This window comes from Anastrepha obliqua, chromosome 1 (assembly GCF_027943255.1).
Source record: "Anastrepha obliqua isolate idAnaObli1 chromosome 1, idAnaObli1_1.0, whole genome shotgun sequence".
Classification (NCBI taxonomy): domain Eukaryota; kingdom Metazoa; phylum Arthropoda; class Insecta; order Diptera; family Tephritidae; genus Anastrepha; species Anastrepha obliqua.
The window spans coordinates 71,124,112-71,139,204 of record NC_072892.1 but is presented as its reverse complement, the minus strand read 5'-3'; the positions used below and the strand labels follow the sequence as shown (position 1 = coordinate 71,139,204).

The 15,093-nt window shown below is 36.9% G+C and overlaps 1 protein-coding gene across 2 annotated transcripts in view; it reads left to right on the top strand.

Moving 5' to 3' along the window:
• The first annotated feature begins 334 nt into the window (after positions 1 to 334).
• The window catches only part of LOC129236022 (uncharacterized), a 45,336-nt gene continuing 30,577 nt past the window's right edge, over positions 335 to 15,093 (top strand). The window contains exon 1 of one of the 2 annotated variants that reach the window (XM_054870187.1): positions 335 to 611. The gene's annotated coding sequence lies outside the window, so the exon portion shown is untranslated. Of the gene's footprint in view, positions 905 to 15,093 lie in introns of both variants that reach the window. The other variant, XM_054870186.1, reaches the window with a different exon arrangement.

Below are 15,093 nucleotides of genomic sequence, written 5' to 3'. Positions count from 1 at the left end.
GTACCGATAGTATGTAGTACCAAGTTGTAGGATACGATTATATTGATATGTTTATACATATTTATGTACGTATACACAACTTTACATATACGGAAACCCCGAGCACGAACATGTTCCTGAGTATGAATATATTCGAGTGTCTCACAAGTGTGGTTGGAGAGTTGAGTGAACTGATAAACTGTAGTGCTACTAACTTTCCTACTCACTGTATGAGCCGAGCCAAATATTAAAAGGGAGAGTCGAGTCGCATGCACAAGCTCGTGAGTCCAACTCGTGTGAATGGCCTACGTTTGTGAGGCTGCCAGCACAGTACAATTTTGCCTTCAGTCTCTATTTTGAATTCAGTGCGGTAACGACATGAAAGACGTGTCTCTTGTATTATAATTTACATAAAACTTTTCACTCTTTGTTGTTGTGGCTGTGGCTGTTTTTGTGTTTGGAAGCAGTTAGTGGTGGCAGTGCAAGGGGATATAAACGGTAGACGTAGAAACCAAGAGTATGTTGTTGTATATAGAAAAAGCAAACTCCTCACTCTCGCCATCTGTAAAAAGAAATGATTGTCGATAAAGCTAAAGGCAACAATAAAACAACAGTGGAGGAGAGCAACGAAGGTAGTGAAGCAAATTCAATACATACATACACACATGCACGTATACTAAATGTAACAATGTAGTATATGGATAAAATATATCAGCACAAAAGTTTGAGAAATTTTAAGTGAACACGTACGATGCGGGAATATCTTATTAAAAATGAATTCACAAGAAAACATAAGGCTAAATATATTAAATCCAATATTGTTTCGTAATTAATATAAAACTGTAGCAGTTTCTTGGGTAATTGCGTAAAATTCTACAAAGGAGCAGACAACGTCGAACACTACAAGGCGATTTTAAGTGAAAAAGTAAGAGAATATTAAAATAATGAAATAAATGAGTTAGAAACTCGTCGAGAATAAATAATATATCTGTACTCACCAGCAATAATCGCCTAAGTCGAAAAATATACTTTTGAGAAAAATCACTTTATATATGTATATAATATACTATATGTATGTATACATATATTATATATTACAAATGCGAATGCGTCGAGCTTGTATGTTTTTATTAATAACGTTTTTTAAATGTTTCAAAGGTAGGGATTTCTCAAATGTATAGTGTTGTTAGTGGGCGATAGCGATAGCGCATATACATATACATATGTAATTCAATTATTTCGTAAGTTGACTTAGGCAGATATTGATTTGACCACAGGTATGTATATAAAATATATATTGAAGGAAAAATAACGTTGCAACAATATTAAACTGTACTGTTCTGTGTATTGACTATAAGTTGGTTGGAAGGCAGACGTTATGAGGTGAGATAAGTAAATAATTGAAAATGTGTATGTGTGCATGTGCGTACATATACACACATCTAGCTAAATATGTGCATATATATTGTACATATTTGTGTTATATATTTACTGTTGCTACAATGTGACTATTGTTGTTGTACATAACATAAACACGACATTTTGTTGTGCCGAGCCAGTCGCTCGTCTCTCCTCTCCTCCCTCAACAAGACTACATTTTCGTTTTTATTGCTTGCTGTGTGTGTTGCTGTTGTCAGTGTTTTCGTTCGACATTACCAGCAACAGAGCGCCAGACATCGTTTTCTATTTTATTTAATTTTTCTTTGCTTTGGGGTGCGCAGCTGTATTACTTGAACATCGATTTTATATTTAGTAGAAAATTTTCCCTTTTTCACCATGTAACGTAATTACAATCGTGTGCAAAATCACTAAAATGTGAATTAATATAAAAAAAAGTGTTCGCAATCTATTTATATTGAAATTTGCACTTCCGTGATGGACGGACGGAAATAAATGTTTATTTTGAGGAATGCTGCTGGAGTGACAGTACTTTAGAGCTATTTACTGAGGCGGCAGCCCTTGGTCGAGGAAAAATACGAGTCATCCCGTACGTAGAACTAGCTGCCATGTAAATTTAAAGATATAGGTATTTTGGCCTGCTGTCTATGGCTGTAGTTATAGAAATCAAAGTAGAAAAAAAACTTGATTACAAAGAAACAAAATACGGTACAGCAGGTAGAAGTAGCGGTCGGTCTCACGGACAGTCGGACAATTTTCCTCGTTAAACCATTTTGTTTTTAAGTGCAAATCCATTGATCTGGCTGACCCTTAAATCCTAAGGTCATCAGTACTTAGTCTTGCCACAAATTCCGTGAAAGAAAGAAATTCAGTTATTTTTGTTTTTGTTCGTATGCATTGTCTACTCCTAAATTATACTCAGTTTCATGGCAAATTTCGTTTGTGAACAATAGAGTTGGGAGCTAAGGAAAATCGCTTTGCAGTGATTGCATTACGTAAGTGTGGTAAAAGTGCAACTGAGATTTACGAATTGCTGAAAAAACTTTTTTTTTTTTGAGGTGACAGCCTAAAAAAAGAAGTAATCGTCCTCGCGTGGCTCGAACCAGTGTAACCATAAAAACCGTTAGAGAAAGAATTCGCAGAAATCCCCTTAGAAAGCAGAAAATCATGTGAAATCACATGTCACATGAAAGCCTTTCGTCGCTCAACTGGTTATCTGTTGACAACACGCTTAAAGAAAATTATACTTCACAGATGCAGGAGGCTTCTTTGGCGGTACGCGGTCAACAGCCATGAAAATATTATTATTATTTTTTAATGGAGATATCTACAATATAACCCTAACTCAACTAGCACGTTGGCTGCTCATGAAAAAATTATTTTTACAGATGAGAAAATGTTTACTGTTAAACAAGTTTTTAACAAGAAAAACGACAAAATCTATAGTAAAACTTCTAAATCCGCAAAAAATGTTGTTGCAAGGGTTCAGTGTGACTACCATCCAGCTACCGTAATGGTTTGGTGGGGGATTGGAGAACATGGCATGTCGAAGACCTCACAGAAATATGTAGAGCCTCAAGCAATCATTGGTTCCAGCAGCGACGTCAATATTCATGGAAACCGTGCATGCTCCAATAGCTGAATGCCATAATCATTTGAAGGCTTGTGTCAAAGCAAATTGTGACCATTTTAAATAAAAATTAAAATTCTTTTTTAATATTTACATGATTAAATAAAACTAACTTTATCCAAAAAATATTTTAATTTCATATCTATAACGGGCTTACATTCTGTCAAAAAAATATCGGGCATTGTTCATTTAAAAAGCGCGCGTTACACATACAGCCATGGACAGATAAATAGCACAAATGTATTTGCCTTGACTATGGCCTTGAGACGGTTCAGAAACGAATCGCAATGTGCCCGAATGTGACTAGCAGGTATTTTGCATTATCATCTCGATCGAGAAACCTGCCGACTTTGTTTCCGCGGATCACCGGTCATACATCAACTTTAACAAAGCTGATTGGACCAGATTCGCGGAATTTACTGAGGACATCTTCGCAGCCCTACCCACTCCACCGATGTGCGCGCAGGCGAACGCGCATTCCGCAAGGCGATCACAGCCGCCGCTGGACGGATCCGGGACTTACGTCCCAATTTCCCAGCTGAAGCAGCTGTTCTGGCGAACGAGCGTGGTCGGACCTCAATTCAGAGATCCGGCAACTGGTAACCCAACGCAAGCGGACCAAATGGGTAGAGCATCTGAAGTCCTGTAACTTCACCTCTGGTGTGAGCAAGCTCTGGTCCACCGTAAGGTCCCTGTCGAACCCGACGAAGCACAATGACAAGGTGGATATCGCTTTCAACGATCGTACTTCGTCGGATCCGAAAAGATGCGCGAGCTACTTTAGCCGGAAATTTATACTGCATCCTCCGGTCGACAGATCCAAACGTTGTGCCACCAGACGGCTGCACAAACTGCCATACAACAGTGCACCACTTGCTTTCACCAGCGACGAGGTTCAGGGGGCCATCAAACACATGAAACCATCTAAAGCCATTGGCCGTGACGGACTAAACATGCTGATGTTGAAAAAGCTGGGCCCATTGGGAGTAGAATTCCTCACCAAGGTCTTCAACCTCTCTATGGCCACTCTCATCATTCCTGATAAGTGGAAATTAGGGAGAGTGGTCCCATTACTGAAGCCTGGGAAACCCGCCAACCAAGGGGAGTCTTATCGTCCGATAACTGTCCTTTCCCCAGTAGTGAAGACGCTTGAAGCTCTTCTACTCCCACTCCTCTCAGAACACCTGACTCCAGCCTCACACCAGCATGGTTTCCGAAGAGTGCACAGCACCACCACGGCACTCACCATCATAAACACCCAGTTAAACCGTGGACTAATCCAAAACCGCCCCTGCGAGAGGACTGTCTTAGTAGCGTTGGACCTACAAAAGGCTTTCGATACAGTCAGCCACGCCACGCTACTAGATGACACTTTACAGACGACACTCCCGCCAGGGCTGAAGAGGTGGACCGCGAACTACCCAACTTCAAAACAGAGAAAAATAAAGCAGGGAGTACCGCAGGGTGGTGTCCTTTCATGATACCCCAGTACCGACGGTAAACAACCCCAGAATATTGGGAGTCACCTTTGACAGCTTGCTCTCCTTCTCAGCGCACACAACCGCTATTGCAACGAGAGTACAGAATCGCAACAAGGTCCTCAAGTCGCTCGCCGTCGACTTTCAAAGCAATAGGCCGACCGGTTCTTAACTATGCTGCGCCTGTTTGGTCGCCCGGAACCAGTGATACGCAGTGGACGAAGCTCCAGACCTGCCAAAATACTGCTATTAGGACCGCGACAGGATGTCTCCTGATGTCCCCGATTCAACACCTGCATGACGAAGCTTACATGCTTCCTGTAAAGGAACAATAAAATGCTCGGCAAGCAGTTTCTGCTAGTGTGTCACCGTAGGCCCTTGCAGACACCTGCTTGAGCCTGAGCCACCTCCCAGGCACATCAGGAGACACTTCCTCAACTACGTGGACGAGATCCAAGACGAAACAGACAGACCACTCCAGGATCAGACAGTGTACAGACAGGCCAGACAATTACGTTCTGGATACTGTAGCAGGTTAAACTCCTACTTATCCAGAATCGACCCCGACATACTAAACATATGTCTAGCATGTGACCTATCAAACCCACTCATCTAACACCTCTCTCCCTCTGGACCCAACCCGTCGAAACAGCTAGTTTCTTGGGTCTACCGTTAGATGAGCTAGACGAAGACGACCGGTGATTACACTACACTGACAGGGCGAAGATACTGCTACAACAACAACAACAGCAGGTATTTTGGCCCACTCGGAAACAATAGCTTTTTTCAGCGCCTCGAGACTGGTGAATCTTTTAGTTCGCACCTTGCTCTCCGAAATGACCCAAAGAAAATAATCTCTCGGATTCGCGTCTGGTGAATTTGAGAGCCGTTGTGTGTGGACGTTATGAAGTTCGGAACGTTGTTTTTTACCCATTCTTGGTTCACTCGAGTTTTGTGAGACGGTGCCGAGTCCTGTTGAAACGTCCATGGTCTGCCAGCGAAATCTTCAAAGCAACCTCCAGAATACTTTCCCGTTAAATTTTCGCTTTACATCGACGCCCCTAAAGATGAGTCAGTCTATCTCGATTCCTTGATGCTGACCGTATTTGAACATAATATATGTATATACCCTTGTATGTTAGAATATAAGAAATGCGCGAATACTTATGCTACCTCCGATATTCACTTGGTATCTTGCGAAATACTTATTAAGTATTATAGTTGTAAATTTAAGTATTTCTCCATCTACCTTGGGCTTCACAATAGGTCTTAAAGCAGCTGAGATTTAGCTGAAATTTTTGAAAAAAAAAACGCAGAAATTGGAAAACTCGAGAAATAACATTCTAGTTATGTTTTCATCGGTTCAGTCGACTATTCTAAATAACATTTCGGAATTAGCTTACGCACGAATGTACATGCTATGTACATAGTAAACACATGAACAATCTCATACGAATTTTTGAATCAAAAATAAAACTTTATTAAATACCTTTGTGTATTTTTAGTCACATGTATGTAAAAGTATGTATGTAGGCATTTTAATTCCGTATCGCGCACACTATCTTGCATTTCACGGTGCCTTGTAGTTTTCGTGGTTTCAATGCATTGCTTATTTATTTCCTCTTCTGTACATTTTTATTGTGCACTCCTTCATGGTATCATACGCCACTCAAAGCCATACACTCGTATGTCTATCAGTCCTATATCTGTCTATTTATTTCATTTGCTGAGTTCTCTTGTATATCTATACAGTATTGTGGATAGACCACATTATTGTTGTATGTATATTTTAGTACATAGCATATTTGTAAATGTTTAGCACATATCAAGATATATTTATTTATACATATAAATGTTTCACCTATGTACGCTTTATATTTAAGGGGGTTTCGCAGTTATCAAGCGAGTGGCATGCACTCGATGCGGTATTGGAAGTTGGCTTAGCATCGCAACTCATTTCGCTTATTTTTAGGTTAGGCTGGCTTTTTATCTACTGCTTGATATGAGGGTAACTTTGCTCGAATACCGATGAGCTTGTTTATTTACAAAGCTATCAAAGTGTAAGTACTCATGCGGCGGAGTGAAAAGCACCCGGAGAAAAGTTTGTCTTTGGTTTATTGCTATTAAAAAGAACAGACGTCGTAATGAGTGGTTTATGAGTTTTTGATGCTTACTCCTTTCCCGTTCTCATATTTTGAACTTCGTCAAGCTAATGTGTCGAAGTTAGAGGAATGAGTTGTGAAGAAGAATTAGGAAGAAAGAAACTTACATTGCAATTATTTCATTATAAAATTGAGCATTTAAATTTTTATATTTGGGCGTTTTCAAAAATAATTCAAAGTAGGAATATATTTGTTATTAAGACTAACGAGAACGTGAATTGTGGAAATACATGTCATATCAGGACGACCAAGGCTGCAAAGACTACAAAAAGAAAGTATGCCTGAGAACTTACATCCAACAAAACCATACATATGTATATCCGATATGAATATGAATACTATGGTGATCATTGCCACGTTCTGGATACTGTAGCAGGTTAAACTCTTACTTATCCAGAATTGACCCCGACATACTAAACATATGCCCGGCATGTGAAGGAACCCCGCATGACACTGCTCACCTTTTCACATGCCCCATCAAACCCACTCATCTAACACCCCTCTCCCTCTGGACCCAACCTGTTGTTGTTGTAGCATCATAAACATTCCCCATATTTACATACCGAGAATGCTGCTGGCGTGACAGTCCTTGGCCGGATATAAATCCGGGTCGTTTCGGTAACGTAGAACCGACTGTCGTGGAAACGATATGATAAAATAATGTATACATAATACTGGAAATAGCATAAAAAGTTTATATTCCGAATATGTGAAACACAAATTAACAATTGATTTATATAGTATTATAAATATTTCCCATTGTATTTTTGTTTTTGCGATTTTTTCTTGTAATATCAACTTCGTTGAATATGTTCCAAACTACCAAATTAGGTAAACTAAATAAATCGAATATCTTAAATTTTAATACGCCTCTATTCCCAGGTGCAGTAAAAAATATAAAAAACCCTCAATTTACGTTTCTCAGTTTTAGGTGTTTGTTGTAGGATTGTTGCCAATAATTTGCGCTTGTCAATTTTGCACATTGTCGTTTATACTAATCGTAATATTTAAAAAAAATTGTCTGCACTTACAACAAGAATTTAAGTTTGTGACAATAAATTAATAGAATTGACATATGACATTGGTAACGACTTCAACTCGGAATACCTACTTTTTGCAGACGATCTTAAAGTTTATCGATCAATCACTAGTGTGCTGGATAGTCATCTACTACAACAGGACGTCGATAATCTCTCTGGCTGGTGTGCAAGGAACAAACTGGATCTCAACTTTAAAAAGTGTGCTGTGATGTGCTTCTCGAGATCGCGCACTCCCTTACCTGCAGTGTACACACTCAATGGTGATAAAATAAGGGAGGTGGATGACATCAAAGACCTCGGTGTCACGATTGACACAAAACTAACTTTCCACAAGCATATAGACGGAATAACTCAGAGAGCTTTCAAGATACTCGGTTTTATAACTAGGAATAGCAAGGACTTCAAGAATCCCTACTCCCTGATTCGTCTTTTCAAAACTCAAGTTCTTCCAATACTGGAGTACGGATCCATAATCTGGTCTCCATACACTGAAGCAGGCGTTACTAGACTTGAAAGAGTGCAGCGTAAGCTCTGCAAGACCTTAGCCTTCCGACATTCATCATCAACCGCTTCAGCTACAGAAGATATCTACATTCGGTACAACATCAACAGTCTGCGGGCTCGCCGTCGCATAACTGATCTGGCATTCTTCTATAAAGTGGTAAATGGTATTATTGATGCCCCGGAAGTACGCAGCTCCTTCGAGCCTGCCCCGGCTGGTCTCACACTTAGGAATAGCCGTCTACTGAAAACAGTCGCTACTTACAAAAGCTACGTCTATCACGGCCCGTGCAATAGAATAGCCATCAGTGTCAACTCACTTCATGGTGTTCTCGACTTCTATGGTGGAACCTACGATACTTTTCTGCGAAATGCCAAAAATATCATCCTATAGATTTTTTCTCAAGAACCGTCCGGCCCATTTTCTTTATCATTGTATTACATATCAGCCCTCTATATGTTCTGTTTCTGTACCCTCTTTTTATTTGTATGTATATTGCCGATTGGCGTTTGTTAAATAAATAAATAAATAAAGGGTTTTTCAATTGGCGCGGGTCGATTTTGGCGCCCTGTGGCAGCCATTTTGTTTTGGTGACATCTGTCAAATCTTTTGTTTATTATTCAGTTGTTTATGCCAAATCATCATGGCAAGTTACACGATTGAACAGCACGTTCAAATGATAAAACTTTATTACCAAAATGAGTGTTCATTAACGCAAACGTTGCGCGCATTGCGCCCATTTTTCGGTAGACGTCGTGGCCCTTCCAATTTCTTATGGCCCATATTGAACCATATGGACCTAGACGACATGTGGTTCCAGCAGGACGGCGCTACGTGCCACACAGCAAACGCCATTTTATTCCATTTCAACATCTACCCGCCCTTATTGAAAAACCCTTTATATAAGTATTTTTAATTAAATTTTTTTTATTCAAGTACAAAAATTTACATACATATATATGTAAATAAAAAAGCAACAAATTATTCATTTCGATAGCCGAAAATCGCCGAACACGCAAAACATTTGTCTTATTTATGCCTCTCACAAACAAACTAAACATACTATATTTCTACAACCGTGAACATATCTTCAAGACGAGTGTACCCACATAAAAAATAATAATAATCGAAAGTCGAATGTACGTAGCCTTCGAAATTTGAAAACTCATCATATTTTTTGAACAGATCTCGTATGTTCGATCAACCAAAATATGCTAAATAAGTAAACGCCAAAAGAAAGAATGCTGCTGGAAATAATTTTGTCCGTGTGACCGGACAGATGTTTCCGTATGTAAATCGACACTAACAGAACTTTCATAAATATATACAGTGGCACAGTAAAGTCTACATACCCCATTGAAAAGCGAGGTTTGGAGATTTCTGTGAACATTGTAGCATTAGAATATATTCCAAACAAATCCAATCTAACAACAAACAATAAATTTTAACAAAAAAATTTTAATCCAAAAATATTTATTGACAAAAACAAATAAAATTCATTTTCCAAACACAGAAAAGTCTGCATACGGCTTTGTAGTGGAGTACACAAAATGCAGTTCTGTACTCAAACAGTGCTACCAATCACTTCAGGCGTATTTACTAGATACCGTTAGTTAGAAAGAAGTTTAGTTCTCCGATATTAGAAATCTGTGTTAAAGTATGTGAGCTAATTGTGAAATTGTATAAGGAAAAAAAATCTTTAAGAGAGATTGGAGAACTGGTCGGACATCCAAAATCAAGCATTCAAACAATTATTAGGAAATATAATCACACTAATAGTGTAGAAAACAAACCAAGAAGTGGTCGCCCACCTAAACTGACTCCTCGTGCTAAGCGAAAAATATTGTTAGACGTGCAAGAAAATCCAAGAATAACAGCAATAGAAATTGCAAAAACCCTGAAAAATCAGGATATTGCTTCAGTGCATCCAGAAACGGTGAGACATTTATTGAGAAGCAATGGAATCCACAACCGTGTGCCTCGAAAGAAGCCATTCATCAGCAAAATAAATATGGAGAAACGAGTCGAATTTGCTAAGAAATATATTGATGTATACGAAGATTTTTGGGCTAATGTTTTATTTAGTGACGAAAGCAAGTTCAACTTGTTTGGCTATAATGGCCAACAAAAAGTATGGCGTCGAAATAATGAAGCATTATTGCCCAAAAACTTGCTTCCTACGGTGAAGCACGGTGGTGGCTCCATAATGGTTTGGGGCTGCATGTTAGCGGCTGGGGTAGGTAATTTAACATTTAATGATATTAATATGGATCGCATGGTGTATTTGGACATTCTCAAAGATAATTTGAAGCAATCCGCGAGTAAACTGGGTCTTACGGCGGGTTGGTACTTTCAGCAAGGTAACGACCCAAAACATACCGCTGGTGTTGTCAAAGAATGGCTACTATATAATGTGCCCATCAACTTCATTTGAACCCCATAGAGAATTTATGGGATGAATTGGATCGTCGCATTAGGAAAAGGACAATTAAAAATAAACAGGACCTCAAAAATGCTTTACTTGAAGAGTTGAATTTAATTTCGAATAATTACACAAAAGTATTGGTAAATTCCATGCAAAATAGATTAAATGCTGTTCTAGAAAGTCGTGGCGGACCCACCAAGTATTAATTCTGTTGTCTTTTTATTTCCTTTTAAGTGAAACACATTCTTTTTACAAAGTATGCAGACTTTTCTGTGTTTGGAAAATGAATTTTATTTGTTTTTGTCAATAAATATTTTTGGATTAAAATTTTTTTGTTAAAATTTATTGTTTGTTGTTAGATTGGATTTGTTTGGAATATGTTCTAATGCTACAATGTTCACAGAAATCTCCAAACCTCGCTTTTCAATGGGGTTTGTAGACTTTACTGTGCCACTGTATGTATGTATGTAGTTAAATAGAAATAATATAATACTTCTCTTAATTTACCCTCGTTTGTTTGAAATAAAACAAATATATAAATAAAACAAAAATATTAAATAAAATAAAAAATTTAAGTTTAGTGATCTATGGATAAATGAATTAATAATTAAAAAATTACAGTTTCCTTCTGTTTTGCAGGAAAAATTTTAAATTTTAAGTAAATAATGTAAAAATTGACCATCAGGTTCGATTTGACTATGTATACGAATCGTTTAATATTCTCAGCTTTTCTATTTACAATCAAAAATTAATTTGATTTAATCACAAGCTGTAATTCAAATAAGTATGTATATGTATAAGTAAAATATTTGTGAATAAGGTTTGCACAAATCTTAAACCAAAATTGATTAAAGTTATGTAAAATATATATTGCAATATGAGTACTAAACGAGAGGTTAAGTACCTTTATTACACTTTATTGTAGGAATATTATCGAATAGGGCTGCCACTCTTATTTTTATTTATTTTCTTTAATTTTAAGTATTAAATTCGCTGTCCGAAAAATATTTAAAAAACAACTTATTTTATTTCAGCTAATTTAATATTAATTCAGAAACTTTTAAATTGCCACCTATTTTAATATAAATTTGAAAATTTTAATTCATTGCGCACTTTTAGTTGTTCTAAACTTGAGCTTTTCAGTATTTTCTCTGCACATGTGACACCCACCTACGCTCAATCGGTTCACACTTAACTTTAAACACATCGAATAATAAAATTTATAATATGAATTGATAAAAATTTTGGTTTTAAGTTTTCAACAAACTAAAAATTCAAATGTTTACTTACTATATGAAGCGTAGCAATACATGTATGGTATTAGCTAGTACAAAACTTTCAAAATGCTAATCTTCTAATAAATATACACACTGTAGCACTTCAATTGATTTTTCATTTGTGTACTGACATGCATTGTACCCACAAAATATTCAGTCAGCTTCCTTTTCCAGTTTGCTATGTTATGCTTATTGTTTTTTCTTCCTTTTTGGCACTTAATTGCTGAATAACTACACAATCGATGAAACTGACGTAATTGTAGTTGTTGTTGGTGTGTGTGTGCACTTAGAGGTTTTGAAAATATTTGCAATTGATTGTCGTTTATTAGTAAATCGTTAAATAAAATTGACTTCTCATGAGTTGAGAAAATTTTCTAATATTCACGTGTGTTCTGTTTTTGTTGCTACAAGTTTTGTTAAATCGTGGCATTTTGTGGTGTTCTTTCCTGCCATACATATTGCATATAGGTACGTATATAAACATACATAAAAATAGGCATGTATGTATGTATGTACATACATATTTTCATTATTCATGCTTTGCGTTGAGAAATCGCGTACATGTTTCATTTTAACGGCCTTGAACTCATTTTCTTGCCAACTGTTTGCGGCAGTCAGCAGTTTTGCACTCGAACGTACGAAAGTAAATATAAAAAATAAAGCAAAAAGAAAATACAACAAGACGGCATTAATGATCGAGCATTGAAAGCGGGGTCGCATGATGATACGGTAATTTTTCTATTGATATATAAATATAATAAAATTGCTTTGAGAATATAATTTGGCGCTCTTTCCTTGTTGTGTTTTGTCACTACATTTATTATATGTAGGCACATATGTAAGTACATATATAATCGAAATAAATATTTATTGTATGTGCAAGTTTTCTCAAATCAATTTTGTTAGAAAATTTGATATACATAAAGCCGCCACTTCTCTCGTGCCCTGATAGGCGGTTTTGAGTTACTGGAACGACCCGTATTTAAATCTGGCCAAGGAGTGTCACTTTCGCAGAATCTCCCCAAGTTTGTGGGAAATGCGAATGCAGCAGCAACTTCCCTCTCTGCTTCTTTGAAATGGTTGTTGTTGCTGTTATAGCAGCATAAACATTCCCCATACATATATGGGTCGATTCTGCTTGCTTAGCGAAACACTTGTATGAAAGAAGCAACAACAAATTAAACGAGCAAAGCGCTTTTTATCTAACGAATTTTATTTTAGACAATATTTTTAACAAAAGTATTCATCTTCCTGGTGGGGAACTATGCCTAAGTGTAATAGTCAAACCTCCGAACAAATTAGGATTGAAAATAATGAGTGGGATATTATTCCAATTTCCGTCTCACTATGATTTTAATAAAGTATGCAAACGCTTGTATTGAAGGACCGTTTGTTCATTCACTGCACGAAGATAACATCTTTTCATGTCCTATAATTTAGCTGATTAAAATTCTTTGGTAATTTTTAACATTAGATTATTTCTATTAGTTGTGAATAAAAACAAAAAGTAAAGCATCAGCGTTGTTCTAAACAAATTCATATGCAGAAATATGGTAACGTAAAAAATGTGAAGTAACACTTAGAGCACGAAAAACCATTCAAATATAGTTGATATGCGTTCCCACGACAGTCGGTTTTACTTAACCGGAACGACCAGGATTTATATCCGGCCAAATGACTGTCACTTCAGCTAATGCTATGGTATTGACATCTTTTCAATTCCTAAAATAGACATCCATATAGACCAACACCTTTAAAAACCCATCATAACAGTCATAATGATACCATATGTGGTCGAAAATTTGGCCTTTGGCGTTTCATGCCTTATCATGATCCAAACCCACTTCACGCTTGGCGAAGTGTTACTTGGAAGAACATAATATTGATGTTATAAAGTGGCCTGCTCAATCACCGGATATCAATCCCATTGAGAAACTTTGATGTGATATTGAACAGTACATTAAAGCAGTAAAATCCTGCAATTTGAATAACAAAAATTCAAAACGTCTGGGACGCAATACTCCAGGAACGATGTGTAGAACTGGTGAAGAGTTTGCCTCGGTGATGTGATGATGTCATTAAAATTAAGGGATATCCAACTATATTTAAGTTTTTTCTTGTAATTTGCTGTTATTTCAATTAATATATGATACTCTTATTCGCGCTAAATACGTGCCCAGCTTTCACTCGCACTTTTTGAGAGGAAAGTTGTGAGGAAGAGACGAATATATCAGACGATTATATCAGACGATTATAGCGGTTTTTGCCCCTACTCTATTTAGTATCCATTTAGTTTGATAAAAAGAAGAGAGAATGTTACCTAGCATAGAGTACTTAATTCGTGATCATCAATGTGTGTACTACATACTTAGATGTATGTGTATACCAATAACGATGACTGAGTGTAGCGCACTCTATATTGTAGATAGCAACTTGTCTTCTCGGCAGAGCACAAGTGCTGCGCTCTGGCTGCTTTTGCTTGTGCTTTTTTGTCTTGCTCAGAGGTAAATAAGAGCATACATAGTTGGGTTTGTAAGTAGGCAAACATTAAGCGACTAGTGTGGACAGACGAACCGACTTACGACCCTTGTCAGAGCTTCAGAGTTACTTGGCTGTTAAGCTGAGTGCCTGCCAACCCGTCTAACAACTTGTCTGGAGGTAACGCCAAACGCTACGGCTCGTGAGCAAAAGGGCATACTTGCCATGTTTGAACTTGCTACATACAATACACCCGATCTACCAGTTTGCTCGGATGACGCGTCAAACTTGTTTTGCTGCATAATCAAAAAGGAAAATCACACACTTATGTATGTACCTTTGTTACTTTTGATTTTTAGCTACTACATGTTTAAATATGTTTATTCTTACCTTGATTGTGTGCCCCTTTTTATTTTATTTTTTTTTATAATAATACAATAATTCGTTGACGTCATGCAATTTTTGAGTGTTAAACGTCTCAATAACGAGCAAATGGTGTTATATGCAATAAAAAATGTTTATATGCATACGTATACACACATATACATATATATATTTATATTTATATATATTATATTTATATAGGTATATATAATTATATATATATATATATATATATATATAGGTATATACATATGTATATTTATATAAATATTTCTGTATATAAGGTATACTAATTTGCGCTTCAATTTCTACAAATCTCTTAACAAAAAGAGCGAATACA